Genomic DNA, 27,780 nt, shown 5'->3' with positions numbered 1-27,780 from the left:
GATGCTGTCAAGATCAGTGATATCTGCTTGATGTAGTGTTTTGGCTTTTGTGGCATGGAAGAATTTATATATTTCATCAGACGGTTTCTTATACTTGCAGCATAGCACAGCATAGAATTTAGTGGAGTATGTAGCCAATGCATCGTTGAGGATGGATATTATCTTAGCTCGCTCGCTCTCCAGAAAACTACGCACATCGCAGAAGCTGTCTGATGTTATGTTAAAGTCTTCTAATAAATGCTCAAACGCAAATCGGTCTGCTTTCTTCGCCAGCTTGACGCGTTTGGCGGGTGGCGATGCATCGAGGGAGGTTACTTCTACCTTTCGCTTGGAAGGTTGCGGTAGAGATGTTCCAGTGCTCTTGCAAGTAAGCTGGTGTCGCTTGAAGTTGGCAATAGAAATATTTTTTCCACACTTAGAGCACAGTTTGGTCGCACATATTCGCTTTCCCGGCACACAAGTACGACAGTGTCTTTGAAAATGTTTACTTGACACAGCAATTTGGCACGTAGGGCAATTTTTTACAGAACGCATAATGCAGAGATTTTTTGGGGGTATGTTATTTAATATCCAATGCTGTGCAATGCAAAATATAATTGTTCACTTTTTTTAACTATTCTCTATGACCTTATTTGGGTTTTTTTTCGTCAAATTATATGCTTCTAGTCTCCTATACAATACAATATACGTACAATATTGTCAACAGTATCATATTTGAGCAGGCCGCTTGTCACCTAAACACTACAGCTCACAGGTTGGCAAAATCTGACATGAAAGCAGATAATACGCTTAAGTCTTATTTATATATAATTTTCACGGGCGTACAATATTGTCAACAGTATCATATTTGAGCAGGTCGCTTGTCACCTAAACACTACAGCTCACAGGTTGGCAAACTCTGACATGAAAGCAGATAATACGCTTATGTCTTATTTATATATAATTTTCACGGGCGTACAATATTGTCAACAGTATCATATTTGAGCAGGTCGCTTGTCACCTAAACACTACAGCTCACAGGTTGGCAAAATCTGACATGAAAGCAGATAATACGCTTATGTCTTATTTATATGTAATTTTCACGGACGTACAATATTGTCAACAGTATCATATTTGAGCAGGTCGTTTGTCACCTAAACACTACAGCTCACAGGTCGGTAAAATCTGACATGAAAGCAGATAATACGCTTAAGTCTTATTTATATATAATTTTCACGGGGGCGTACAATATTGTCAACAGTATCATATTTGAGCAGGCCGCTTGTCACCTAAACACTACAGCTCACAGGTCGGTAAAATCTGACATGAAAGCAGATAATACGCTTAAGTCTCCTATACAATACAATATACGTACAATATTGTCAACAGTATCATATTTGAGCAGGCCGCTTGTCACCTAAACACTACAGCTCGCAGGTTGGCAAAATCTGACATGAAAGCAGATAATACGCTTAAGTCTTATTTATATGTAATTTTCACGGGCGTACAATATTGTCAACAGTATCATATTTGAGCAGGTCGCTTGTCACCTAAACACTACAGCTCACAGGTTGGCAAAATCTGACATGAAAGCAGATAATACGCTAATGTCTTATTTATATATAATTTTCACGGGCGTACAATATTGTCAACAGTATCATATTTGAGCAGGTCGCTTGTCACCTAAACACTACAGCTCACAGGTTGGCAAAATCTGACATGAAAGCAGATAATACGCTTATGTCTTATTTATATGTAATTTTCACGGACGTACAATATTGTCAACAGTATCATATTTGAGCAGGTCGTTTGTCACCTAAACACTACAGCTCACAGGTCGGTAATATCTGACATGAAAGCAGATAATACGCTTAAGTCTTATTTATATATAATTTTCACGGGGGCGTACAATATTGTCAACAGTATCATATTTGAGCAGGCCGCTTGTCACCTAAACACTACAGCTCACAGGTCGGTAAAATCTGACATGAAAGCAGATAATACGCTTAAGTCTTATTTATATGTAATTTTCACGGGCGTACAATATTGTCAACAGTATCATATTTGAGCAGGTCGCTTGTCACCTAAACACTACAGCTCGCAGGTTGGTAAAATCTGACATGAAAGCAGATAATACGCTTATGTCTTATTTATATGTAATTTTCACGGACGTACAATATTGTCAACAGTATCATATTTGAGCAGGTCGCTTGTCACCTAAACACTACAGCTCACAGGTTGGCAAAATCTGACATGAAAGCAGATAATACGCTTATGTCTTATTTATATATAATTTTCACGGGCGTACAATATTGTCAACAGTATCATATTTGAGCAGGTCGCTTGTCACCTAAACACTACAGCTCACAGGTTGGCAAAATCTGACATAAAAGCAGATAATACGCTTAAGGCCGCGTCCGAATCAGCACCAGATGTCACCTAGAGCACCGTTCCATCCGGGGACTTAGCCAACCTCCGTTGTCCGAATTCGCGGCAGACGTGGAGTCGGAGTGGAGAGCAGAGAGGCGCGACAAATGCACGCTTGAACTCGCTGTGGCCCTGCGCTGGCAGCCATATTCTAACTTTCACTTTGTACAGACAACATTTATTGATTAGACGATGTAAAACTCAGTTATACTTTAACATTTTATCAATAATACTAAATGTAGAAAAATTGTAAATGATGAAATAGCATGTTACATTTTTAATATGAGTAGTAAATAGGTGGAAATCATTGTGATGTTTGTTTAGCGTCTGCCTTCTGCTTCCGTGCGGTGTGCCTGCGCCCCAGAGCGCGGTGGGTGAAGTTCGGGCTGACACCTGGCGGAAAAAGTAACAACCGTACTACAAGGGGACATGCAGATTCGGACAACTTGAACGTGACTTCGACGGCACTCGAGAGCAACAGGAGAAAACGGGACGGAGAGCTTGCCAATCCGGACACGGCCTAAGTCTTATTTATATATAATTTTCACCAGCGTACAATATTGTCAACAGTATCATATTTGAGCAGGTCGCTTGTCACCTAAACACTACAGCTCACAGGTTGGCAAAATCTGACATGAAAGCAGATAATACGCTTAAGTCTTATTTATATATAATTTTCACGGGCGTACAATATTGTCAACAGTATCATATTTGAGCAGGTCGCTTGTCACCTAAACACTACAGCTCACAGGTTGGTAAAATCTGACATGAAAGCAGATAATACGCTTATGTCTTATTTATATGTAATTTTCACGGACGTACAATATTGTTAAGAGCACCAGTTTTTGTAGAGCTCTCTTTTTTTTATTTTTTTTCTATACAGTGAAGCTGTAGAAGACACAATTAGCTAACCTAGCATACAACATACCTTTCTAATTAATATGGATATTATCACACATTTTTCTTATTTTATACTGTTGTAAATGGAAAAAATTATGTATGGTAAATGTTTTGTACATTATAGGGAAAAAATGCAAAATATCCCCCAACTTTAATTCGATCCACCTCTGAATCGAATTTTTACATATTCTCACGCCGCCATATGTTGTTCTATTTTGCTTCTTTTACTTGCCTTGCTTAATTAACTCTCGCTAATTAGCATTTTTTTGGAAGAAGTCAAATAGAACAACATATGGCAGTATGAGAAATATGCAAATTAAAGAATATTTTAGTAATATAAGGGCCCTAGCAATTAGCTTCGTCGACTAAGAGTACTCTTTTAAACATCTTCAGCTATCGTATTACTACGTGAAGACGTTTAAAATGTTTGGGTGTTGAAAAAGTTTGACCCTACTTTTTATTTCTATTGTTTGCTAATAGATGGCGCTAATAGTACCCCCTCCCCTCCCTCCCCTCTTCTCCTCTCCCCCCCTCTTTCTCCTCCTCTGCTGTATGACAAATAGCACAAACATAAAAATCAAGATTTTGGAGAGCAAAACATAAAAAACTTGCATGCATCTCATGTCGAACTAGGAACTTTTATCTTTCGGGGAGTCAATATTATTTTTTTACTCAGTCGTCATATAACATGAACACACGCAAATATTCACATGTGCTTTTTATTATTTTGTGTTCGGTAAGTACAAGTATATTCTTACATAAATTATTGTTTAATTTAATAAATTGTAAACTCGGAGCCTGCTATACTAACATTCCTTCTGCCTATTGAAAGCGAATATTGCGTGCATACGGAAATAACACAGAAAAAAAAGCGGATGGAAGCAATTTAAAATCAGTGGAGCAAGGTTAGTATTACGAGAGCGTAAAAACATGTGCTTTCATTCAACTTCGAAAAATAAGAATAAATGTGTGCATACAGAACACATATGCTTTCTTTTCACAGTTGTAAAATCATATAAATTGTACATGAAGTAAGTTGCGGGAAGGCTCTCTCTTTTATGTCTGTGTATATGTTGTACAATTAGGTACAAGTATTGTACAATTAGGTACAAATTGTTGTACAATTATTTTCCCCAGTTGTCCAGTTGGAGTTGGGGGCATAACACTGGTACTATTTGTACCCACAGTGCTTACTCATGTATTTTGTTTAATATTTTATTTCAAATTTACTGTCAGAAACTAGTGTTGCCAGTTCCTGGATGTAGGTTTACCTACTCTGTTGGTTGTCACTGTCAAGCTCCCAGTATTCGTACAGCATAAAAAGCCATAACCCCCTTCTCAAAATATATACATTGTATACGCCAAGATGCTCAATAGCCTAGCAACACATCATAAAAAAACATGCCAAGAGAACCCAGTGGGTTTATAAGTCAGTGCTGCCAACTCCTATTTGTAGGTTAGCTTAACCTGTAAAATATCATATAGTAGAATTTTTGTAGAGTGGGTAGGCAACACCGACGAGCCTCAAATGATAATTCAAGACTCGTCGGTGTTGCCAATTTCTATTTGTAGGTTAGCTTAGCCAGTAAAAGATCATATAGTGGAATTTTCTTCGAATAGGTTGGTAAAACCCAAGCCTCAAAAAAAACATCCAATAGAGTTGCCAAATATAAAAAAAGACAATAGGTCCTCCTCATAAAAGGCTACAGTAAACCCACAGTGTTGCCAACTCTGCCCTCAAAATATACATCATAAAAAACTACGACGAGCCTCAAATAATAATTCGAGCCTCAGTGAAAAAAACCCAGTAGGTTTAACAACACTGTCAAAAAATCTACGGTAGTGTTGCCAGATGTAAACAGAGAGCAATAGACCCCCCTCATAAAAGGCTACAGTAAACCCACAGTGTTGCCAACTCTACCCCTCAAAATATACATCATAAAAGGCTACGACGAGCCCCACATGATGATTCGAGCCCCAAATGATTATTTAGAACCGGGCCACCTGTACTACTGCCTTATATTGTTGTTTCTTGACATGTGTTTTTACAGTGCAGAGTTGTCAGCTCTACGCCTAACCCCCAATATGAATGGAGGAACTACTACACAAGACAGACACAAACATATTAGACAGCACAATTACTACACAAGACGAACACAAACACATTAGACAGCACAACTACTACACAAGACACACACAAACACATCACAACTACAACAAAATATAAACACAAACACACCCCAACTACTACACAAGACAAACACAAACAAATTAGGCTCAGCACAACTACTACGCAAGACAAAACCAACATACTAGACAGCACAACTACAACACAAGACACATACATACACACCACCGATACTACACAAGACAAACAGAAACACATTATACAGCATAACTACTACACAAAATAAACACAAACACACTAGGCACTACAACTACTACACAAGACAAACCCAAAAACACTACACAGCACAACTACTGCACAAGACACACAAACACATAACAACCACTACACAAGATAAAACACAAATGCACAACTACTACTACACAAGATTATATATACACACATACACACACATACATACATATACATACATATGTGTATATATACATATATATATATATATACATATATACACATATACACACACACACACATACACACACACACACACACACATATATATATAGGACTGATGAAGCATTTAATTTCTGGATGAGAACCACCGACGCATGAACGTCGCGATTTAAGCCTTATCCTGACTTTTTCCTGACTGCAGTCGAGACCTGAAAATGTTCCGATTTTTGGGGTAGCACACACATATTCAGGCATATTCTCTCTGTTCGCTGTAAGAATTAATGCTGATACTTGTCAAAATTATTAAATTTAGATGATACTTGTGTTTATCCAATAGTCGTCCATTATTATTATTATCCAAACGTTGTTAATTTAATCGAATTTCAACAATAGACAGGCAACAATCTTTATATTAACTGATATAATATGTTCATAAATATTATATGGATCTAAACATAACAAACAATGAAATGATTAAGAACTTGAATTTTCTAAGTTTTAATAAAGAAAGTTAATTAAGCATATAAATTTTACATATTTCTTCCAGGTAACTGTAAACGTTTAGAAAATGGACCCTTGTTGAACAACTCTACTTGGATTATAGAAAAATGTCATGTGTTTAAATGTTTTATCAATGAGATCTAAACATAACAAACAATGAAATGACTAATAATAAACAAAATTTATTATGCATGTAAATTTTACATATTTCTTTCAGGTGTCTATAAAAGTTTACAAAATGGACCCTTGTTGAACTATTTTTGATTAGATCTAGATGGTTTGAAATAATCCGATTTTTTCTACAAACACAACATTGAAAAGTTTGTCAACTTTTGGGAAAAATGTTTTACAGGATGGTTTCAATCTGTTTACAATTACACGAAATGATGTAAAGTGAACTGCAAAATGCAAAATAAACTTTAAACACAACATTTAGAGTTTATTTACCGGCACAACACTTTCTGAAGTCTGAATTATCCTGTGAGTTACGCAAAGCATGGAAAATTTATTAATTCTATTCTAAATATTTGAGAAGCAAAAATGGACTCCTTTATATGAGAATAAACCTAATACTCTGTTAGCTACATAAAATGTACTATTACAAGGGAAATGTTTACTTTGTACAATAAGTGTGGTTTTTTAAAATCAAATTTAGGGTAACGTTTACCACTTATAACACTGAAATGTAATTTCTAGTACCACTTTTTGTACCAAAATGTGCCCAGTTTGTGTATTGAAATCTTGATCTATTATTCACCATAAATATGTGGCTCTAACAATAATTGGTGTGCATTTATATACAAATATAACATACCTCTGTAGACAAGGAAAAAGAAAAGGGCTGCTGGAAGGGCCATGAACGTGATGAAAGAACATGTATACTAAAGTCTATGCCCAATGTGTCATTAGAATTAACTGGATGTTTCTGGAATTGCTCGTTTAGATCCTTCGACACAACAATGTCCTGGAGAAACAAAGGACATATATTCTGAAATCACTGCTCGAATATAGGTGTACTGCAAATACTACTGTCCTTGAAATTTCTGATCATAATCTTAGGTTATTATGATTAAATACACAACAGATGATGCTGAAATGACCAAAACAACAATTATAATAAATACAGTGGAACCTCAATTTTACATTTTTCAAGGGGACCAAGCCAGAAAACCTTAAACTACATGAAAATGTAAAATTGAGGAACTTAAAATCTGGGTTACACTGTAGTAATACTCTAAATCTGAAGCATTACGGAATCACCTGCCTATAAAAAATGAAATTACTGGATAAATTATATATTTGAAAACCAGAAACGACGAAGCTGAAAAGATACCGATGCCGATGTACTCACCGATAAATTTTGGAACCGATACCGATGCCGATATTTAACCAATTCCGATACATAAGATTATTCAACAGAAATGGGATGTTATTTTCAGCATGGCAAAAATAAATTTGCTATACCGGGTGGGGTACCTAAAAGTACCACAGCGAAAAGTTCTGAAACATGAAGGTTTACTGCAGTTCTGACGTCACCGACGTAAATGTGGTCAAGGGGCCCAGTGGAGAGAGCACGTCTGGTCTTTAGTCGCCACCTTGAAGTCCGCCATCTTCGATTCAGCTCAAATTCTTGAAATGGGAAGGGGGTCATGTGATACACGATTTCAGGCTAGAATTGACTCAGAAACACGAAACAGAAGTTGGTTTCTACATAACTTCAATCTGAAGAAAGTTAGTACTGACTGAAGTAGGATTGTCAGCAATATAATGGCAGGGTGTTATCCTTGTTCCAGGTGAAGCAGCATGTCACAAACTCATCAAGATCGCATAGAAATAGTGCTGCTGGATGGTGGCCTCAGGGTGAGTGTGGGCATCCGCAATGCCCAGCATCCAGATTTGTCACAGACATCACAAGAAAATGTGGACCAAATTCAGGGAGACCACCTAGAATAAGAAACGAGAAGTGCCATTGATGCATGGTTTTCACACAAACGACAAGCAGAATGCGGGTCACAAAAGTATCATACGTATTCGGGGTTCCGACAATTATCCGAAAGTCAAATGTCCCGAACAAAGGGGCATGTTTTGAAATGGAACGGGCCTGTGTTACATGATGCAAGTACAAATGAGGATGGAGATAGGGATTGACATTGTAATTCAGACTGCCCCACTTGACCGCCAGTACTGCTATGACCCACATTCTACTTGTCGTTTGTGCGAAAACCGTGTATCAGTGGCACATCTTGTTTCTTATTCTAGGTGGTCTCCCTGAATTTGGTCCACATCTTCTTGTGATGTCTGTGGCAAATCTGGATGCTGGGCATTGCGGATGCCCACACTCACCCTGAGGCCACCATCCAGCAGCACTATTTCTATGCGATCTTGATGAGTTTGTGACATGCTACTTCACCTGGAAGCATGCCATTACATTGCTGACAATCCTACTTCAGTCATTACTAACTTTCTTCAGAATGAAGTTATGTAGAAAACAACTTCTGTTTCGTGTTTGTGAGTCAATTCTAGCCTGAAATTGTGTATCACATGACCCCCTTCCCATTTCAAGAATATGAGCTGAATCGAAGATGCCGTACTTCAAGATGGCGACTAGAGACCAGACATGCTCTGTCCACTGGCTCCTTGGCCACATTTACGTCGGCGACGTCAGAACTGCCGTAAACCTTCGCGTTTCAGAATTTTTCGCTGTGGTACTTTTAGGTGCCCCACCTGGTATGCATATATATTATGTGAACCTTTAAGAACATAGATTCTCATAGATTAGTACACAAACAGTTCTTTGAAATGTAAATGAATTCCTGTTCTTAACGTTGTAAATTTAATGCTGGCAGATTCAACTTCAGACACACGAGTTTTTGAAGCACCTCTGGAAGTAACCTACTTCTCTTATTGCAAATCTGTTATCGCAAATCTGTCCAGCAACACTGAATACTGATGCAGCATATATGCCCAAGTATTTTCTCACCACTTACTTCAGGTTTGGATACTCACTTTTGAATTTCCAATACAAGAGTGGATCCTGGTCACATGGAATAGTTGCTTCAGCAATATACTGTTTTATTTCTGATTTTAAGGTAGGTTGATCCTCTGAATGGGAGTGTGACAATTATTTTGTCACCTAGGTTTTTATTATTTTATATTTTGCGTAACTAGGTAATTCTCTTGATGCTTGTGTAGAGAAACACCATTTTCTGAACCTTTCGTGCTTCTTTGCCTTTTCGATTTTTCCCTGTTCTGTCATAGGGGCTGAGAAAACAATAGCATGCCGTGGTATTCCTTGACCGTTAGGGCGCGACTTTTGTACATTTTGCGATGGAAAGTTCGACCTAAGAGGCCAATTAGTGGATGGAGTCCAGGAATTAGAACTATTCATCTTTTTCACCCCATTCTAATGCAACTCGTGCCCATTACAACTTTACCAAGGAGGATGTTAGACCACCAATGATGGAACTTTGAATTTTCCACGTGTAGAAGTCTGTTACCATTTGAAATTTCGAGATTTCTTTAATTAGTGGCCAAACTAGAGTCAACAAAACAGTCTACCGCCAGTTTCTGAATCGACGACACCTCTGCGACACTCAGAGTAAGATTTCGGACTTTGTTCTTTTTACAGAGCTGTGTGATACTCGTTGTGAGTGAGCGGGTGACAGTTAATTGATTCTAATTGATTCGCAGTGCTAATTCATTAGTTACATGTACAAGGTGGTTATAATTAAAGTGACGGTGTTCAGAGTGGTACAGCACGGGCTGTAATGAGAGTAGCAGTCTGAAACTTCGTAGATATGCTAATGAAGCAATGCGCTCGCGAATTATGCAAAAAAAAGAAAAAAAAATAGTTCCAATTCTCGCCACCAGGGTAAAAAATGGCGCTGTAAGCAGTCAAAACTTGGTATAGTTACAGGAAAAACACTATAAATCGCAGAAAACAATACTCTTTGTAATAAAATATCGCTACAATTTCACTATTCGAATTACATGAACATTACTAAAGGAAAAAGCAACAAGCGTCACCAACAACAACCAGGAAGCTCACACAATGGTTAGGCAATTTCACCGACTTTGACGTCAGAGTTATGGAAAATTCCACGTTTTGACTGCTTACAGTGCCGTTTTTTACCCTGGTGGTGAGAATTGGAACTATCTTTTTTTTTCATAATTCGCGAGTGCATTGCTTCATTAGCATATCTACGAAGTTTCAGACTGCTACTCTCATTACAGCCCGTGCTGTACCACTCTGAACACCATCACTTTAATTATAACCACCTGGTACATTAGATTTGTTTTCTTTTTTTGTAACTAGGAACAGTGCTTCGACTATGGCAGGCTAGAGCAGAAGAGAAGAGGGGGCCTATACAGGTCTTCCCCGAAGCTATCCTGCATGAGGCCGATGCAGCAGTATACCACATCATGACGCCGCACCGCTAAACCAACACCAAGCCACCACATCGCCACGGCAACTCCACATGATGCTACAAGCTGCCAGCCCGAATCACCGTCTTTTGAGTACGCCGACGCCGACGTCCAACAGTAATTCTATAGAGGGATGGAGAGGAATGGGATGAAGCTACATCAGCTCACACATATACCATTTTTTAAGATGAAATTGAGAGATGAAGCGACTTTTGCTATGTCTTTAAGATGCCGCCGGCGACCAGCATACGCCGAACATTGAGAAGAAGCCAAGAGGACTCCATTACAACACCTTCACCCATTTCGCCATCTCCGAATAGCCAAGAGGGAGGATGGACCAAAGCCAGGTCACGACGCACAGGGATGGCAGTTAGTCAGTTTCCCCCCATCGTCGCCGCAACTTCAAGAGGAAATGAGTCCATGTACATAGGAACTTGACAAGCGCAGCTACAAGGAAGTAACGTGGTGAAGTGTTAGTGCCACAAGGAGGAGACGCGCGAGCACCGCCGATTGACGTCACGCCGCAGTCAAAAGAAGTGCAGTAAACATTGCTGGAACGTCTAGTATGCCGAGGTGGTATAGTATACTACAGTTATTTTTTCTATATGCATTAGTGATCATCAACCCAGGACTCAAATGATCAGCTGTTAGACGAAAAGATACCTCTTTTTTTTCGAATTAAAAGTCGCAAAAGTATTAATTATACTTTTTGTCCAACCTAACCTAAATTTCATAACAACAATTTCTAATTTCATAAGATCGTTCACAGTATACTATTGTTTTTCCACACTCTGCGCTGAGCCGTTTTAATAATAATTATCCTTATGTCATATTATGTGTTTACTCTGAAATATTTCATTATAATTGCGTAACTTGTCTCCCGTCCAGAGAATTTGTGTATCTCTTGCAGAGATCACCTCTCAGTTTAAGTTAAAAATGTAATTTAACTTCGTGCTGTTTTTATTATATTTATGCATCAGATGTTTTCATTTCCATTCAGTAAACGTGTACTTGCCTTGCGTTCGACATTTATGCTGTACGAGTTGTGTGCCCTGCCTAATGTTATTAAGTTCGAAGGCACATTGTGAGAGTTGGGTAATAATTAATTAATGTTTAATCAATTGCAATATATATATATATATATATAAATATATATAAGATTACGTGCCATGCTCATTGGCAGAATTTAATGAGCATGCGCAAATGAAAGCTAAGTATCTTGGTTTCTACAAATTAACATCTGCAGGCATGAGTTCGTCTCCGCTCATAAAATACCATCAATGTTGCTTATATCTAATGAAAGGCTAATGTATTGAACTTAATGTATTTTTACACCTGCAGTATGAGTGTGAGTGTGAATGCTTAAATGATAGTGAGGGTTTGTGTATTTGTCTATTTTTATGTGTGTTATACAATATACATTTACGTTATTTTACAGATGACTATGATTTATGTTTATATATATACTATATCCTTATTATATTGGCATTTAGGTTTGTTCAACATTAGGTCTTGTTCAGCTCATTTCCCCTAATTTTTAGAACTAAACATCAATTATTATTATTATAGACATTATTATTATTATTATTATTATTATTAATTATTCAACCTACACTTTATGCACGAGTTGGCTATGCGTCGTGGTAAAAACCGATCCGGTTACATGAATCCTGGCACCTAGATAGGGGACTTCGGTCTCCCGATGAAGGATCCAGTGAGATTTGGCACCCATGAAGAGGCACCCACTGGAAATGCTGAGTGAGAAGAGTTTGCAATAATTGTATTACAAAAACTCTACAAATGATGAAGAATCATAACCTAATTTTCAATAAATCTTACAAAATGAAAATATAAAACTTATTAGAAGGTAAACTCTAGTATTATCTGTACTGGTTTAAATATCGGATTTTTGCCGATGTCAATTTCTGCTGAATTTCATACATCTGTAATCAGCTTCAGTACATCCCTATTACAATCAAAAGTTTTCTATTGTCAATCTATATCAGCTGGGAAGGACCCAAATTATACTATGTTTAGGACTCTTTGTGAATCATTTAAGATCATACTTCACAGGATAATTTCTGTAGTATGATTGGTTTACTCTTTGTGAATAAGCATATGCTATATAGCATGTCCGAGCTACCCTGCCATTGCACTTGAACACATTATGTCTTAGCTTCACAAGAATGACATATTCGGAAACGTATGACTTGTTACATTATCTGAAAGGTTCAGGAAACATATTTTTATCTTCAATTTAGGAGAGAAACTGTTCACTGTTTGGTGAAAATAGCATACACAATCTTCCAGTGTGAAGCTCAGGACAACCAAGTGACAAATGAAATTCTCTTCGTAAATATTCCTAGCATAAATCTCATATGTTCCACTACACAATGCATTTGTTGTAAGTAACTCGTTATTTAGAAACATCAATAATAATACAAATGATTCAGTGATTAAATAAAAAGCAGTCACTGTGATGTCCCCGATTTAAAATGTCAATTCAACCCACCTGGAACATTCGTTGAAGCTTAGACGTATACTCAAAGCCGCAAGCCTGTTTTAATTTTGAGATCATGGAGGCTTCAGCGTCATCACTGGCAGACATACGTTGGACCAATCTCATTGCCAGCATTTCGCTGTAGAATTTCTGAAACACATCCTTATCTTCTACGTACTTGAACACAGCCATCTGGAATGAAAAGCACATTGAACCATAATCAATAATTAAATGTTAATGTATCTTCTGCTGGGACATCATCTTCAGAAGCCCCTTAATTGAGCTTCAAGGTGTAAGTTTGCACAAGGAGCTAAGTCTGAGATCGTGAAGGAGTAACTTCCACTTTGCAGAAACGTGGCAAGCTACCAATGACGAATTCAATTCCTTATGCTAATTCCTTGGTTCATAAAAACTTTAAGAAGTACTGAAATTATTATTTTTAGTAGACAGGCAGACAGGGCAATAAAAATATATATGTTGCACCAAACTTCTTTTTTCACAAGATCTTTAACTTTAGGAAACTTTACATATTCACATCTATTAGTTTCTCAGTTATCGATAGATCATTGTAGACTACCGTTGAGCTCGTACTGATTTATTGGTATTGGAAGTATCAGTTGAAATTTGATAGCAGATACTTTTCCAGAAAATTTTAACAAAATCACACAATATTGACTAAATGATAAGATATTTACAGATAGATCAGATCGATAAAATTATTGACTGATAAACCGATATGCATATCGACTGATACTGATAGAGTACCAATTAATCTGTCCCATCCCAATTGATTAAAAGGTCAGGCAGACCTTTATCAAGAAAATGACATAGAAATCCTACAGAATTCTTGGAATCCCAGGTCAGTAGCCATCCTGTTCAGACTTTGAAGGAAAATGATTAATGAATTTAGTAATGCAGTGTTATGCACAGAGTGTAATATCAGTCGTATTGCATCCTTTGCAATTATGCTGTATAAAGAAATGAATTGCTGCATTATTAAGAGGAGTGTCCCATATGCATCAAACTGCATTTGAACTAATGTGTTCTCCTTCTTGTGAGGCTCAGTAGGTTCTGCGTCAATTAAAAATGAGAGGAAAAAATGTCTGCTGGGCAGCAAGCAGTGGTTGAAACCCGGAGAAGAAACTCACATGCAGATACTGTTACACCACATTTCCGTTGCAACTGATTAAGTTTTCTTGAAAAGAGTCGCTATGAAAAGTTTTTATTTTGGTGATTTGTAGAGCCCGGATTTCCATGCACAAACAAACAGCAAAATATGCATGCAAATATGCACGAAAAATATCAAAAATATGCACTAAGATATGCATGAACAATATACAATTTTTTCCTAAACATCTTACCTTAAAAAATATATCAAAAATATGCACTACGATATGCATGAACAATATACAATTCATTTTTTTTCCAAACATCTTACTTTAATGACCTCTGTTGCAATGAACTATGAACGTCTTTCTTAGGTTTTCTTCTGTAAACCCTCTGCGTTTATCAGTGAGAAACGTTTTGTAGATCGAGTAGTTCCTTCCTACATCAGCAGAAGTCACTGGTGCATGTGAGAAACACCAAACTTTCTCCTGTGTTAGGTCCTCTTCAAAGTCCACATTTTCACCATTCAGTAAATTTTCAATGTCACAGATTGTTCTGTACCCAGGATTTTTGTCTAATACTTGGCGAAGTTTTTCTGATGCTATTTTGTCAACACCGTGAGTTTCACTGGACAAAGTTTGCGATACTTTGCCCAACAAGGACAGTGAATGCTGCAAAGGATTAGCTATTATGGGACTCTAAGTGTGTAATAATTGCACACTTCTAGATAAACATTTCTGTGACACACAAATAGCGGCTGCATCTTCTGGTTTTAGTGAGTATGACTGCCTTCACTTCATTGAAATTTTCTGCATAATACGACACAGCTTCTAGCCACGAGCCCCATCGTGTTAATACCGGTTGCAGAGGTAATGCAACATTTTTCGCCAGTTTGCGAAAGAGACGTACTCGCGAAGGAGCTTTCACAAATACTTTCTTTACATTTGATACAAGTGCATCTACTTCCGGGTATTGGTATCAGATTATTTCTGCTACGCGATGAAGACCGTGTGCAAGACAAGTCAGATGGACTAATTTAGGATACAATACTTTCAAACCAGATGCTGCTTTGACAATGTACGGGGCCGCGTCAGTAACAAACATTAACACATTTTCATACTGGATGTGATCTGGCCACAACAAAGTTAACGAATTGTTAAAGAATTTGGCAATTGTGGAATGATTCACTTTCCCAAACACCTCGATATTCAGTAAGTAGGGTTTACCACTCGCCTTCATTGCACCAACAACAGCATTGCAAACACAACATCCTGCCGCGTCAATAGTCTCATCGATAGACACCCATATTTTCTCCCATGACCTCATTAAAACAAACAGGTACATAGTTTTTACGTAGCGTTGATTCATCTGGCACCTTCTTTCCCGTGTACTTTTCAAGGAAACCTCGTAGATGGGCATTGCTCAGTTTCGACAAAGGAATATTAGCACTCACAAACGCAGAACACAGATCTACATACAATGTATCACTTACTGTGCATTCAGATCTTGAATTAGTGGATGCGATAGTAAGCAGTTGCTGTTTGCTGCGTGATCTTCTCTGAAGGGCTTCCCTGTGTCTTGCTGTATTGACATGAGTAACTTGAAATTTCTTCTCTGCTAAAACTTTTTTTGCACACCACACAGAACAAAACTGACCAATCTTCTGTGAATACACCACTTCCAAATTATTGTATGTATTTATGCAACAATACCGCCTTACTGGATTTTTCAGATGGCATGTTTAACAGAACACAAAATAACATTTACACTTTCTTGCCAATTTTGACTTATCGCGAAGATCAGGATGAATAAGGATATGATGAAATTGATAAAGGGACACTCACGAAGAACATTCATACGTAAGCTAGGATTCGAACCTGGGACCGCTGGCCACTCTAAATCCTATGGTTACAAAAAAAATTGTGCAGGACTTTGTGACCATACCACTTAAAAAAAATCTAAAAAAAATACTCACCACTTGATTCAATGTGTCTTCAAGCTCAGCTTGCTCAGGGTTATTGCTGCTCTTCTTTAATAAAATATCACAAAAGTTTGCTAGCAATTCAGGGTATTTGGAAGAACTATTGGCTTATTTCATCGCAGCATTAATAATGCTGTTAATGAAACGTTCACATGCCTTGACAAGTGAAACCACGAATCCAGAGTCATTGTTGAATGCTGTAAACACCAAATCATTGTACTATTTATGGACTTCTAAAATAGTATTTATATATACCACTGGATCCTGAAAGAGCATATATAAATATTTCAGGACAATAATGCAAGTAAATGAAACTCAAAATAAATGAAGAAACTTCTCGACAGTACTTTAATTGTTCTTTTATGTCACACAAGTATGTTATACTGTGTGTATGCTGTTATGACATGAAAGAAGAACTTTTGTACAAAATAGATAATCACAGTTGCAGTTAAGCAAAATAATATAAAACAATTTGCAGGTCAGTTTCTGTACTAGTAAACTCTCAACAGCACTTGGGCATGCATGTTTAATTTTTCACTAAATAACTGCCTCAATAAGGGTGAATGTTTCAATTTTTAAAATTATGATAGCATCTGCACAATGCCTATTTGCATCCATCACAGAATACAGGGACTAGCCCTTAACAGAAACAATATAGTGGCCAGGGCTCTTACATGCTTTTACAATGTATTCATTAAAGCTACTACAGAGATTATCCTTATCACTGACTGAAAACAAGAAATACATCTCAATACAAAATCTCTATACCAATGTTAAGAATTATTTTCCTGTAGTTTACGGTTATTACAAGCATAAGAAAACCGTTTTTCATTGTGACATTTCAGGAGAACACACTCTCCCTTCATCAGACATTTATTTTCATTTTCACTAAAAATACAGTTACAACAATGGTTAGCAATTTTTTAAACAAAAAGAATCCCTTATATAATGATGTTGTCAATGTTACATTGTTGCAATTTAGCAACTTAACTGTGAAAAAAAGCAGTCTGTTTTATTTTTATTTCAGATAAAAGAAATTAGATCACATTATTTCTTATTTAAAATTATGAATCCCAAATATCATCAGGTAATTCAAAGTCATCATTGTTTTCACAAAGTCTCTTGATGTTTTCAGTTACATTAAATTTTAAAGATGGGGGCTTACTCCATTTGTGAAAAAGAAAACTCTATACTGGATCTATGTTACCATTTTCATTTTTTAATTTATTCCATCCATTGTTGTAGCTGTATCTTTAGTCAAAATGAAAATAAATGTCTGATGAAGGGAGTGTGTGTTCTCCTGAAACGTCACAACGAAAAACTGTTTTCTTATGCTTGTAATAACCGTAAACTACAGGAAAATAATTCTACAATGCAAGCAATGCGTACACACAAGAAAAACTATCAATGTTAAGAAGCTGGGGCTGTAACAAGGCATCCAGATACAACCTATACTAGTTGTGGGTTCCGATGCCAGGGCCACGATGGTCTTCAAGCATGCAGTTCCAGGAATTACAATGTTCAAGAGAGGTATCATCATCATCTTTCGCCATTTCCTGCCTCTGGCTGGGTCGACATAGAAGTCAAGCCATTTTTTCCTGCTCTTCTACCACTCCTTTCTTTCCACAGAGATGTAATGCTTTTCAATTCCTCCGTAGAAGGTGGCCCCTTGCAACCCTGAATGACTATAACCAGGCTTTTATAACAAGCTAAATACAAACACTGTCGTCTCACTTGGGATTTAGTCATGAAAAATCATATTTACGCTTGCATAAGCCACATTTTTTTTAACCCCAAAACTGAACTGGAAAATGGGGTGAAGCTGTTATTTCAGATTACAAAAAAATATTTATTTTTAAAACAACTTATTCTTCATTTACACTATAAATCTTGTGAAATGACCAATACAACCAATATTTTCAATTGACTTATTGTGCATCAGCTGAATCTTCATTGTCACTCTAAATTGAGTCTTCAGAGAGGAGATGCATGTGTTTCACTGAAGAGAGAATTCAAGAAGTAATGATGGAGAATATAACAAAATTTCAAACCTTTGGTTCCACCCTGTACCATAAGAGTAGTGGGTGTGAGTTTAGGAATTTGCAAGGTTGCAATATTTCTCAAAAATTTCGTTTCTTATTTCAGCCTTGAGCAAAATTAGGGGAAAACTATTTTTTCAAAGGGAACAATTAAAAATGACAGAAAACCACAGAATGGAGGTGGTTTCCTATTTGCAATAATGTAGTAGTTCTTTCAAACAAACTTTTCTCCACAGTAATGATAATGGTGTTTCGTTTTGTGTATAGCCTGCTGTCCATCTGACAGCAAACTTCCATAAATTGTACACTATAGAAAAACGTGCTGTGTAAAGTACAAATCCTGTTGCTAACACATGTGATAAGTGGCAAAAATATTGTATAACTAAGGATTGGGGGGAGGGGGGATTGTTTTCGTTTGCATGGAAGACAGTTCGTCTCGGCTTCAATTGCTGTGATGAGTAGTATTTATGTTTTCAGAGAAAAGCCATGAAAATGATATTTTTAAAGTTACATGTTGTTTGGAAAAAAAAGGTGAAAATTTCAGTAGGGGAACTGACATGTAGCAAAAGCAGCAGAGACTTTTAATATGTTATTTAGCATTGCTTTTCTGCCACTTTCAGTAATCGCGGCAATGAGGATGAGTGATAATATAATGAAATTGATGAAGGAGCACTCACAAAGACCCCTCCAGGCAGCGACATGCGGTGATGTCGACACTTGGGGTAGTAATCAGTGTCGTGCCCAAGGGAGGTTGGTGTGGGTCATAATCCCCCTCCCTCTTTAGGGCCCAGTATTCCTAGAAATACGTAGAATGCCAAAGAAAGGAAAGGATTGCAAAATGAGGAAGGACTACTGAAAAGAAGCACACGTTAATCTCACCCACTTTCGAAAATCCAAAACATGTTGATTTGACTATTAAGCCAGAGATCCCGGGTTCGAACCTCGACCTGGGCATGGGTGTTATTTGTGTTTGTCCCTTCATCAATTTTATAATATTATCTTGACGATTAGCCAAAAGTGTAGGAAAAGCGAAGTAAAACAAACCAAAACAAACAATCAATAAATTATTTGATTTGATTTATGCTACTTAGCGTCGCTGACACATTTGGTTAATCGCGAAGATAATACAATACAATTAATGAAGAGACAAACACAAATAACACCCACGCCGAGGTTGGGATTCAAACCTGGAATTCCTGGTGTTGTAGTGTGCAGTGATAACCACTCCCCCGCGATCGGTTGATTTGGTGTTTAAGTTCACTTTATGTACGTACATAAAAGCTAATCGGGACTGGACCGACAGTTTAAAGTGGGATCTGAACCACTATGTGCCTCCACCGGGTACCGATCTGGTGCCACTTGCACTCCTCCACGGAGGTCGGCCGACAACAAACATGAGTGGAAAGCTCTAACTATTCGGATACGTGGGCATCGGTAAAGCAAACTGCGTATTTACTCAGTGGTACATAAATTAAAACACTACTAAAACAAGAGCGAGAGAAAGAGCGTGGGCAAATATTTGTTATTTAATCACTATATATTCCATATTTGAAAATAAGATAAAAGAAACCATAACATTTTTGTCTGCACATAATACAAGTAAAACTACATCCCATATTATACATACATATTGTACAACGTTTAAAAGGTTGTGTAAATACAGGGAACATAAGTACTGCAAAAAATTTTCTCCTGAGTTCTTTAGAGGATGTACAAAGGAATCGAAGGGAAACCAATCCCCTATCTGTCCTATAGGAGATAGACTGGAGGACATGAAACCATGGGCTTTGAACCATTGAAGCGGGGGGCAAGGGGGCAAGGGAGGTACAGGCAGAAATCTTCCCTTTCCCTTCGGGCTGTTGTCTATACCTGGATCTGGTAAGGCGGAGGAAGAGCCAGCCAGGGTATCCAGCCTTGCAGTTGATGACATCGAGGGACGAGAAGCATGTGTTGTATATGAACTGAGGCTTCAAGATAATAAATATTGTGATTTGAAAATAATTAGAGACATGAGATTGATTGATCTATCTCTGCTAGACTAGCTACTCCTCAGTGCATGTCACTGCCTCCAGGGAACATTGCCTTAAAGTAGCACTGGCCATTCTGGCAGAGGGGTTTGCGTGCTTTGTTGAGGCTGAGAGCTATGTCACCGGTAGATTTTCTACCAGCAGGGTCACCCAAGCTGGACAGGCCTCAGAAGAGAAGCCAGACTAAGGCATTCTGCATCATCCCATCTTACCTGTTATATCCTATCCTAATATTCCTACACAGTCCCAAACAGACAAATGTGAATATCTGCATCTGTGTCCCACATTGTGGAGTTGAAAGTGTCAAGGCCTAACGATGGCAGCCAAAAGAGAACTTTAATAAACAAAGCACAAATTTTGACACTGGAAAACTACAGCACAATAGTGTAAAACAGGATTTTAAGTTGGAACTTGAAAACAAATATCAAGAACTAGGGGAGCTGGATGGTGATGAGGTGGAACAACACTGGGAAAAGGTGAAAAATACATTTACAATGGTATGAAAAAAAGTTTTGGGATATACAAAGGCTGTTGCAGAGGTGAGACTAATTCCTGTAGAGGACAACAGCGACCTCCATTGGCTAGCAAATGTACTAGGGTGAAAATTTGGTCCATTATCTGCCAATTGAGACCAAAATGAGTGCAATAGGTCAAAAAGTTGTAACTGCATAGCAGTTTAAAAACAAGCATGTACATGGACCCCTCCAAGAATTATTAAAATGAAACAAAAAAATTACAAACCACAAAATTTTTATTCAGAATCAGTCATATCGAGTAGACGTACATATTTTTCAAAATAGGCACAATTGGCAGCTAAGCAAGTGTCCATACGCTCCTGCCACTTTGTGAATGTCTTTCAAAATTTGTCGTCAGGTAGCGAACTGAAGAAAACTTGCGCTGCGATGATCACTTATTTGTTCGTCATGAAATGACAACCACGTAAAGCGGCTTTTAAAAGTAGAAATAGCCAAAAGTCGCAGGGTGCAAGGTCCGGGCTGTATGCTGGATGCAGGAAAATTTCTATTTTTCTCTTCGTCGCATATTCCTGAAAAGCCCGCACGGTGCAATATGATTCGCCTGATTCGCACCAATCTTCGAACAACTTGTGCCATCGGTACACTGTGGCTCTACTCAGTCTGTCTTGATTGGCATATGCCTGTTGAAACATTGCATATGTTTCAGCAGCACTTTTCCATAAACGCCAACAAAACTTTATGGCATGTTGCTGTTCATTTTGAATACTCATCACGAAAAGCAATGTTATCCACAAAAACCTGGAGAGGTAAACGAAACACGTTCCACGTAAATCAACACAGGTGCTCACTAACGTGGTTTCGCAACATGTGACAACCTGCTACGGAAACGAATGAGTCATCCTACATGACGAGACTAGTGCCGAAACCATAGGCAGTGTTGCCAAGCCAGGAAAAAATCTGTCTCACCTTCTCTGCGACAGCCTTTGTAGAAACCCTAAGAAAGAGAACTGGATGTTAGAAGAAACTTGGAGGAAAATAGCAGAAAGGAAACACATTAAGGAGAAGATGAATGTGTGTAAAACTAGGAAAAAGAAAGCAGAACTACAAGATGAATATAGGAAAAAGGATCATGAAGTGAAATATAGAATGAACCAGCGAGTTAGCCGAGAAGGCAGAAAAAGCAGTAAATGAGGGAAATATGAAGGAAGTATACCAAATTACAAAGATCTTGTCTCAAAAGAAAACCATATGGAATCGCCCAGTGAGAAATAAAGATGGAGCACTCCTTACAAATAAGGAAAATCAGATCAAACCAATCCATAGAAGGGACAGAACATTTGCTTGAAATACCGGAAGAAACACCAGAATATGAAATAGATGATGAAATAACTACTAAAGAACCAACAAAAGAAGAAACTTAAAAAGCCCTGAGATAACAAAAGAGTGGAAAAGCACCTGGAATTGATAACCTTCCATCATAAATTCTGAAGGAAGACATGGAGATGACAATAGAAATATTACAACCACTTTTTGCAAAAATATGGAAAACAAATCAATACCAGAAGATTGGAAAAGAGGTTTCCTAGTAAAAATATCTAAAAAGGAAGATATTACCAACTGCAACAATTGGAGATGCATAACACTACTTTCAGTTCCTAGCAAACTTCTAAGAAGAAATATTTTAAACCGAATTAAAGGATGTGTTGAGAAAAAGATCTAGAGAGAACAAGCAGGCTTTCGAAACAAATGTTCCTGTATAGATCAGATAAATACACTGCGTATTATTATAGAATGGAGAATGGAATACTTCTCTAATCTGTACCTTATATTTGTGGACTTCCAGAAAGCATTTGATTCTGTAGAATGAAAATGTGGACAATTGTAAAGGAATATGGCATTCCAGCATATATGATTGATCTTATTAAAAACTCCTATGATGGTTCCACATGACAAATTGTGCATGAGGGAATACTTACGGATCCAACACCAGTTATTTCAGGAGTAAGGCAAGGATATATTTTATCACCAACAATATTTCTGATGGTAATTGATAAAGTAATGAAGTGGGTAACAGAAGGAAAAAGGAGAGGTATAAATTGGAGTCTCACAAAACAGCTAGAAGACTTGGGACTTTGCAGATGACATTTGTCTGCTATCTCACACATACTATAATATGGAAAAGAAATTAGAATATTTGGATAAGGAAGGAAAAAGAGTTGGTTTAATGATAAATAGTACAAAAACAAAATAATTAAGAACAAATGTAAAAAAGATGGAAAACTTCCACTTGAATGGGGAAAATATTGAAGAGGTTAAAGAGTTTGCATATCTGGGGAGTTTGGTGACAAATACAGGGGGAACAGAAGAAGATGTTAGATCGAGAATTAGGAAAGCAAATGTGACATTTACTCAGCTGTAGGAAAGCCAGAGAAATTTCAATAAGAACTAAGCTGTGAATTTTTAGAACTAATGTGAAGTCAGTTTTCCTTTATGGATGTGAAACTTGGAAAGTAACAAAGAAAATTACTAAAGACCTACAGACATTCATAAATATATGCCTAAGGAAACTCCTAGGAATATATTGGCCACATATTATCTCAAATCAAAATCTATGGAAACGTACAGAAGAGGAATCGGTGGCACTACAGATCAAAAGAAGAAAGTGGAAGTGGATTGGCCACACATTAAGGAAAGATCCATCTGCAATAGAAAGACAAGCATTGAGCTGGAACCCACAAGGACAACGTAGGAGAGGAAGGCCAAGAATGAGCTGGAGAAGGATAATCCTAACGAAGCGTGAGCCTGTACATTTTCTAGAAGCTTCAAAGCTTCAACCTGACCAAGGGTCATTCACTTATTCTATCAGCCAGTTGATCCTCTTAGGTATGTCAAAAATGCAAAGTCAAGTGTAAACAGACTTCCTGGAGTATTGATGTAGCAAACAGCTCAGGTAAACAGGAAGTAATTCTGCTAAGGGAATAGGAAGTCAAAACTTGACGAATTGGTGTGGAGGAAGTCTCCACTGGCAACAGCGACAGAGCAGAAAACGTAGAAGGATTACTTTTTGGATTCGTCGAGCATAGTCAAGACCTCTCTTCGATTTTGGCTGCCAACAAAGTCAGTGTTACTGACTTACCCTGACAAGCAAGCCTTTAGTACAGGCTTACACTTCGTTTTGAATTCGACATCACACTTCACGTTAGACAGGTAATTATCCTAACCTCACATGTATGATTAAGGTTCGAAGGTTTTTAAAATTGAAGTGTTAACTGTTTGCCATTTATAGTTATTTTCTAATATAACTTGATTAAGTAGTACCTCTTGGGCCATTACCATCAGGCCAGCCTTTAACGAGTAAGACTCTCCTCTGAGGATGAAGGAGATTTTATTGAACATTCCCAAATAATTATATCAGGGGTGGCTAGTTCAATCCCTCATACCTAAGGGTATGATACACAATAGAGCAAGAAATATGGGAAGCAGGAAGCTACGAGATAAGGAAGATGGCTGGAAACAGAGTCAGTTGGCGATGCTTCGTTGAGGCCCTATGCTCTGTAGCGGAGTAACAGAAAATAAGTCAAGTAAGTCAAGTCACTCACAAAGAATACCGAGGATTCGAACCTGCAACATCATGTTAGCATGACGTGCTAACAACTCTGCCATGAAAGTCGGCAGTTGGAGAGTAGGAGGACCTGGGACTTTATGTTATAACATATTTTTCATTGGCTTCGGATCTATTATTGGGGTGAGATCTTTACATATCTGATGAAAATCAGCCAAAATAGACAAACTTGACAAAGCATATTTTGACATATTTCTCCAATTTCACGTTTTTACAAGATATTTCTTCAATTTTGTTGTAATAAGACATATTTCTGTACTATTTTCGCAATTCTCTCGCACATAATCGGTTATTTCATATTTTTTTTCTTCGTAATTTTAGCACAATGGATAGTTCATATTGTCGATGGCAGGATATGTAAATTAGGGAGGAAGTAGGGTGCTGTCTTTTCTTAGTACAGAACAATATAATACCCCACTTTTTTATCCCGCCGACAATTGATAGCCATGCAAACATTATTGAGGAACAGGAAGTAAAGAAGTTTCATTCTCATTTCTTTGCCTTTTTTGCTTTTCACAAAAATCAGTCAAAAGTAAAAATAACATTAGGTACATTACAGCCCCTACTCTACTCTATCGGGTATGGGAGAAATTTGAGAGTGATGTTGTGCATATTTTTGGTTTTACTGGGAATATTTCTGCATTTTTCTGACATATTTGTAATTTTTCATGACATATTTTCCAATTTATATGACATAATTACATACATATTTTACAGTTTTATAGGACATAAAGTCCCGGGCCCTAGTCATAACAAATACATGATACTGGATATGTTGGACTTATTATTTTCACAATTTATGATCATGAAATACATGCAAGGCAAACAACGAAGAGAGAAACAAAAATTAAAGGTTCCGTTATGATACTTACGTTACTTGCAGCTTCACCACACTTTTCTATAGCTGCCAAATCTTGATTGCAGATGTGGCTTTCCAACAAATTCCGAAGTACTAATAGTCCATTTGGTATTCTAGCAACCGGCTGGTACATTTGTCCCAAATCCTCATTCTTATCATCATTTAACAGATTCTGGAATTCTGAGTGGAAAATCTGTAAATGCTTTTCAATTAGCACCTTTTCACAAGTCATTGCAAGTCTTTTAAGCATTGTTTCATGTAAGTACGCCTGCACTCTTTCCTGCTCTTCAAGTAACCTGTGTTCAACCTGTTTTGAAAAAGAATACATTCACAGAGGATACAAAACAACTTATGGAAAAATCATGTGAAAATTATGGATTAGGTTTAGTTGAACCAAGCCTATGAAAACACCATAAAGAGGAAGTAAATCCTGTATGCTGTTTAGGGGTGTATTCATTGTAACTGTACCTAAGGGTGGATTAGAAGGGGATGGGGGCGATTGCCAACCCCCACAAGGTACTTGTGGGGGTGTTGTGAGCGACTTCCACCAAGAACCTGTTTTATTTTTTCATATATTGATAAATAATTTACACAGTTGGAATGAAATATGACATACACAGGGTGTAAGAAACATACAAGAGCGGAATAAAGGGGGATGGAAAGGGCACTCTACTGCTCGACAGGCGTCAGATCCTTAATGGCCTTATTTAATTTATTTGATCAATAATATGCATGGTTGAAATGCAATAAAGCAAATATTATGGTATTTTACGAAGAACTACTGTTATAAGGTAGCAGGAAGATTAACAGAGAGTGCAGCGAGTGACTAAAATAGGGGTGACGAATGATAAGGAGGAAATGAGAGACAGGGGGTGAACATAGACAAGAATGATGAAGGATAGGGGTGAAGAAAGATAAGAATGACGAAGGATAGGGGCGACGAGAGACAGGGAGCCAACAAAGATGAGAATGACAAAGGATAGGGGTGAAGAAAAAGATAAGAATGACGAAGGATGGGGGCGACAAAAGATAGGAGGTGACAAGAGGCAGAGGGCGACGAGACAGGGAGCAAACAAAGATGAGAATGACGAAGGATGTGCCGACGAACAGAGATAAGAATGACGAAGGATAGGGGCGATGAGAGACAGGGGGTGAATAAAGATAAAATTGACAAATGATGGGGCGATGAAAGGTGAGGCAACAAATAATGAGGAGGTGTAAAAAGATAAGAATGACGAAGAATAGTGGTGACGAATGATATACAGTGAAAAGAGGTAAGAATGACGAAGGATGGGGGCGACGAAAGATAGGAGGTGACAAGAGCCAGGGGGCGATGGAGACAGGGGGAGAACAAAGATGAGAATGAAGAAGGATGTGCTGATGAACAGAGATAAGAATGATGAAGGATGTGCCAACAAACAGAGATAAAAATGATGAAGGATAGCAGCGATGAATGATAAGGGGGCAAAGAAAGATAAGAATGATGAATGGGGGCCACAAAAGATAGGTGACAAGAGACAGGGGGCGAACAAAGATGAGAATGGCAAAGGATAGGAGTGACGAGAGACAGGGGGGAATAAAGATTAAATTGACGAATGATGGGGTAATGAAAGTTATGAGGCGACAAGAGACAGGGGCGAACAAAGATAAGAATGACGAAGGATAGGGGTGACGAATGATAAGATAGCAAAGAATGATAAGAATGACGAAGGATGTGCGCGACGAAAGATCTGAGGCAACGTGAGACATGGGGTGAACAAAGATAAGAATAATGTAAAATGGGGGTGACGAAAGACAGGACGAGACAAATAGTAAGGGGGCACCGAGAGACAGGGAGTGAACAAAGATAAGAATGATGAAGGATATGGACAACAAAAGATGGGAAGTGACGAGAGAGAGAGGGGGGGGCGAGGAAAGATAAAAATGACGAAGGATGGAGGCAACGAAAGATATGAGGCGACGCATGATAAGGTACGTGAATGAGAGACAGGGGACGAACAAAGATAAGAATGATGAAATAATGAAAAACAGGATGCAACAAATGATAAGGGGGCAACGAGAGACAGGGGGCTAACAAACGTAAGGATGACGAAGGAAGGGGAGTGGCAACAAAAGATAAGCACGAAATGAACTGAAGGTAAAGGACTAATGTAATACTACTAGGGTAGATCAAAGAAGTCATGAGGTGTCCACCCCTTCACAGAAGATCTAAAAATATTCCCGCCCCCTCTGCTTCCTCACTTATTTTTTTTCATGTGCAGTCACCATGGAAAAGCCGCAGCCAGGGAGAGAGAGAGAGGAGCTAACATGTACCCCCAGCGCCACTAGGGTGATGACGGAAAAAATTAGGCAAAGT

The 27,780-nt window shown here is 37.9% G+C and overlaps 1 pseudogene across 1 annotated transcript in view; it reads right to left on the bottom strand.

The window, feature by feature from the left end:
• The window catches only part of LOC146004473 (cullin-1-like), a 53,318-nt pseudogene extending 27,566 nt beyond the window's left edge, over positions 1-25,752 (bottom strand). Inside the window, exons 1-4 of the transcript XR_014443929.1 lie at positions 25,438-25,752; positions 16,396-16,665; positions 13,326-13,505; positions 7,203-7,352 (exon numbers count right to left, since the gene is read on the bottom strand). The product of XR_014443929.1 is annotated as a cullin-1-like (transcript). The remainder of the gene's footprint in view (positions 1-7,202; positions 7,353-13,325; positions 13,506-16,395; positions 16,666-25,437) is intronic.
• Between the last annotated feature and the right edge of the window lie 2,028 nt (positions 25,753-27,780).

This window comes from Lepisma saccharinum, chromosome 21 (assembly GCF_977018435.1).
Source record: "Lepisma saccharinum chromosome 21, izLepSacc3.1, whole genome shotgun sequence".
NCBI classification, from domain to species: Eukaryota; Metazoa; Arthropoda; class Insecta; order Zygentoma; family Lepismatidae; genus Lepisma; species Lepisma saccharinum.
Note: the sequence above shows the minus strand (reverse complement) of the source record. Positions and strands in the feature narration are given on the sequence as shown.